General features: G+C 40.2%; 1 non-coding gene across 1 annotated transcript; it reads left to right on the plus strand.

Moving 5' to 3' along the window:
- Nucleotides 1–3,725: 3,725 nt before the first annotated feature.
- On the plus strand, nt 3,726–3,834 carry LOC147940202 (small nucleolar RNA R71). Its single transcript, XR_015564899.1, has one exon. It is a non-coding gene; the product is annotated as a small nucleolar RNA R71 (small nucleolar RNA).
- Nucleotides 3,835–4,106: the final 272 nt, after the last annotated feature.

Raw genomic sequence — 4,106 nt, forward strand, 5'->3', positions numbered from 1 at the left:
AGCTTATTGAAACCTGAAATACTTGATAATAGACATTAAAGCATTGAAATCATATCAATCTCTTCCTAAATGCATACTAAAACTATAGCTAAAATGGGTAAAATAATGATGTTATCAACTCCCCCAGACTTAGAATTTGCTTGTCTTCAAGCAAATAATCAAACTAAATCATGGAAAAGAGGTTTTGAAAATAATGGGAATTCACTTATCTTTGGGGATATTGTCTTTGCACTCTTCTTCGCCTTGACATTAGGAACTTCCATTTGTAACCCACCATGAGAGTCATCAACTCTCTTTGATCCCACAATTCTTTAGAGTCTCCAGAATCTCTATTGCCATCTCTTTACATAAATTAAGCAAAAATAAAAAGTGAAATCTTACCATGGGAAAATCGATCAATGGCTTGTAGACTCTCTTCAAGCCAAGACTTTCTTCATATGATTCCTTTCCTCTCCCTTTTCTCACTTCTTTTCTTTTTCTTTTTTTTTTTAATCAAAGGTGTAGGCGAATACTGGGGTCATCGGTAATTTACCTACCCCTCTCTTCCAAGCTTTGTGTGATCATTTGACTCAAGAGTAGAATAATGAGGTCACAGGTAATTTACCTACCCCTCTAAACTGATCAAAATCATCTCATCTTTTATTCTCTCTTTTTATTTTTTATTTTTTATTTTATAGAGTATTGAAGGAAAGAGAGAGGGGAACATACTTTTGAAGAAGTGCAATGTCTTGTGTGGCTTGAATGTAGAGATCTAGTCCAATGAATACCAATTCCCAGGACTTGAAAATTAAGTCCGGTTTAGGTCCTATAAAAGTTAGAGACAACGTCAGATCATCTGAATATCCACCGAATAGGGACTTGGGGGATTGTTGAGTCGGCTCACAGTCTTTCCAAACTTGGGTTCTGTTTTCAAGCATAATCAAGAGTCATAAGAGTGTTAATCCAAATCAAATAAACCGTTAGAATAAGATCATAATCCTCTACTAGTTTTGACTCAATAAAAAAAATGTGACTCGATAAAAACGTCAAGATTATTGATGTAAAAAGTGGAAAAAGGTCTCAAGTCAACAAAATAGAAAGTATCATTAGTATAGGATGGAACATCCTTCCCCCCAGACTTAAATCACACCGTCCTCGGTGGGAAAAAAGAAAGAGTTGAGGATTAAAAATCATAAGGAAAAGGGCAGGGTTTAAGAACAATGTCACCTTGATGGAATGATGTTTTGTCGACTCAAGACATTTTATGGTTTCCCAAAAAGTTGTCTAGAGTTCGGCTGTGGAATGAAAATGTGGTGACTAACCGTTTATACTTCCTTTGGTTGCTTTACATCGAGTATGAACTAGGCTAAGTTCATTCGAATTCTATTTGATATATCTCTAAATGCATCCTCCTTGAAACAAAAACCTAAAACCATCAATAATAATGAGAAATAAAAATAATAAAACATACCTAAGTAAAAGAATGGTGATGGTAGGTGGTGAGGATGGTGGTGGTTCGGAGTTGTCTCGCAGTACACGGATGAGCGGTCGCGGACAGCAGCAGCTGGTACGTCGGACATGGAACATGGTACATGGTACGTCGGACATGGTACATGGTACGTTGGACATGGTACATGGTACATAGTATATAGTACATAGTACATAGGACGTGGGACATGGCATTGGCTAAGGTTGGTATGGCTGGTGGGGACTCTCGGCATCGATCACTCAAGGATGGTGATGATCCGTCGCCTTCGGCATGCTTCGGTCACATTGGAGGTGGTCGGTCAGTAGGTTGTATTTGCCACTAGTCATAGTGTGCATTGCCAATCCATGGGGACTTCTTCTTCCTTCTTTTTGGCTTTTCTATTTTTTTTTTATAAACCTGAAACTAAAATGCAAAAATATTAAAAATAAAAGAAAATCAATCCTAAAAATAAATACTTACTAGCTTGGGTTGCCTCCCAAGAAGCGCACTTGTTTAACGTCGTTGGCTCGACGGTAGCGGCCAAGTTAGGCTTGAGAAGAGTTGACTTCGGGAATCAATGCTCCTTCGGCTCCTTTGATATCTTGATAGTTTGCTCCAGCTTCAATAACAAGTTGTCCTATTGCAGAAGTTTCAAAAACTTTAGCATGAAGAAGAACTTCTTTAGTATGCCTTATCATCTCTTGGATCTGTTCCTTGTTCTCATTGCTTAGCTCAGGAGGAACTATGATCTTGATCTTGGAAATTTGTGGTGGCTTAGGCGGTTTAGGTGGCTTAGGTAGCAGGTTGTTGGTACTTGTGGATGCAGAATGGTCAAATTGCTTCATCTTGTCTATGTTAGGATCCATCGGCTCTTCATGTAATGAGTAGGTCGGCCATGGCTTTGGCTTGGAGATAGTTGGATATGACTTCTTCTTGTTGATGTTAGCAAAGGTTGTCCTCTTTGACTTGTGGTCGATGATAGCTCCAACAGTAGCTAGGAATGGTCTTCCTAAAATCAATGGTCTCTCGGTCTTGTCTTCCATATCTAGGATGTGAAAATCGGTAGGGACTATGCAATCTCCTACTACAAGTTGTAGGTCTTGAACAAATCCGTCGGGAACCTTCTGTGATGAGTCTCCAAAGACTAAACTGAGGTTGGATGGCGATATGTCTCACAATCCTAGTGTATCGGCTACACTTCTTGACATAACATTAACATTAGCACCAGAATCACAAAGAGAGTTAGAGAATTCAATGCTTGTTATGGAGCATGAGCAAACAAAACGTCCAGGGTCTTCAGCTTTAGGTAGTCTCCTTAAGGGGTAGTGGCTTGCGGTTTCTTCATCAAATGGACATGTCATACGAATAACATCTTCATAAGAGTCAAAGAGTGGTACCGTAGGTTTGGCCTCACGGCAAGTGAGGGCTGGTACGGCTAAGATAGCATTGCAATATCCTTTAGGATTCTCTTCGGATTTTCCCAGAAGTACACCAACTTGGTGTGGAACGGCATTAGCGGTTTGAGCAACTTGGGTTTCAAGCTTCATAAAATGAATAGAAATGCTTTCAAACTTCCCATTCAGTTCGGTATAGATGTTGTCCATCCTTGAGTTGATATCTCTTGATTGCTTTTGAAAAGCAACAAGGAGTTCTTGCATCTAAATGTCGACGTTGGCATCGGTTTGAGATGTAGGCGCCTGGGCTGGTCCGGATTGAAAAGGCGGCTTGTTGTTGTTGAATTGAGGTCTCGGCTGAATGTTGTTGTTGTTGTTTCCACCAAAGTTGTTGCCTTGAAATCGGTTAGCTTGCTGAGGATAATTCTGATCTTGGGGATTCTCCACATTTGGGTTCCTATAAGAAAGGTTAGAAGTATTTCTAAAGTTGTTGTTGAAGTTGTTGTTGTACCCTCGGTTTTGGTAGTATCCTTGAGCACCAACATAGTTGACTTCTTCTTCTTGGTCATAAGAATCTTCTTGGAAAGGCTCCATGTTTCCATTGTTAATAGTCTCACAAGCGTTTACTCCACGTTGTTGGTTCTTTAGAAGTTGGTTCATCATGTTCTTGAGGTCGGCAATCTCCTTAGCGTTGGAATTGCTAGAACGGATGGTTCTATCGAAATTGGTGCAAGTGTTGCTACTACTTGCGGCAAGGTTGTCAATGAGAGCTCGTCCTTCCTGAACGGTTTGTAGTAAAATCTCCATTGTTGGCCGTGTCGAGTGAAAGTTGATACTTAGGGTGTAATCCTCTATAGAAAGTACTTAAGAGGTTACCTTGAGCAAAACCATGATGGGGGCAGTCACGTTCAAAGTCCTTGAAACGTTCCCATGTTTCATAAAAAATTTCGACTGGTCCTTGTTGAAAAATTTGCAGCTTGTTGCGAAGAGAGTTGGATCTCGACTTGGTGTAGAAGTGGTTGAGAAAGGCTGACTTGCATCCTTCCCAGATAGTAAGCGATCCAGGAGGTAAAGACTTTAACCATCTATGAGCCTTGTCGGCTAGAGAGAAAGGAAAAAGCTTACACTTCAAGAAATCTTCGGGAATTCCTATGGGTCCATCGGATGTTCGGTAGTAAGGCCATGGAACTGATTTTGTTTCACCAAACCAATAATTTGAGGTTTAATCTCGTAATCACGTCTTGGAGGATGAGTGATACGGATAG

This window comes from Camelina sativa, chromosome 8 (genome assembly GCF_030686135.1).
Source record: "Camelina sativa cultivar CO46 ecotype springtype chromosome 8, ASM3068613v1".
In the NCBI taxonomy this organism is placed as follows: domain Eukaryota; kingdom Viridiplantae; phylum Streptophyta; class Magnoliopsida; order Brassicales; family Brassicaceae; genus Camelina; species Camelina sativa.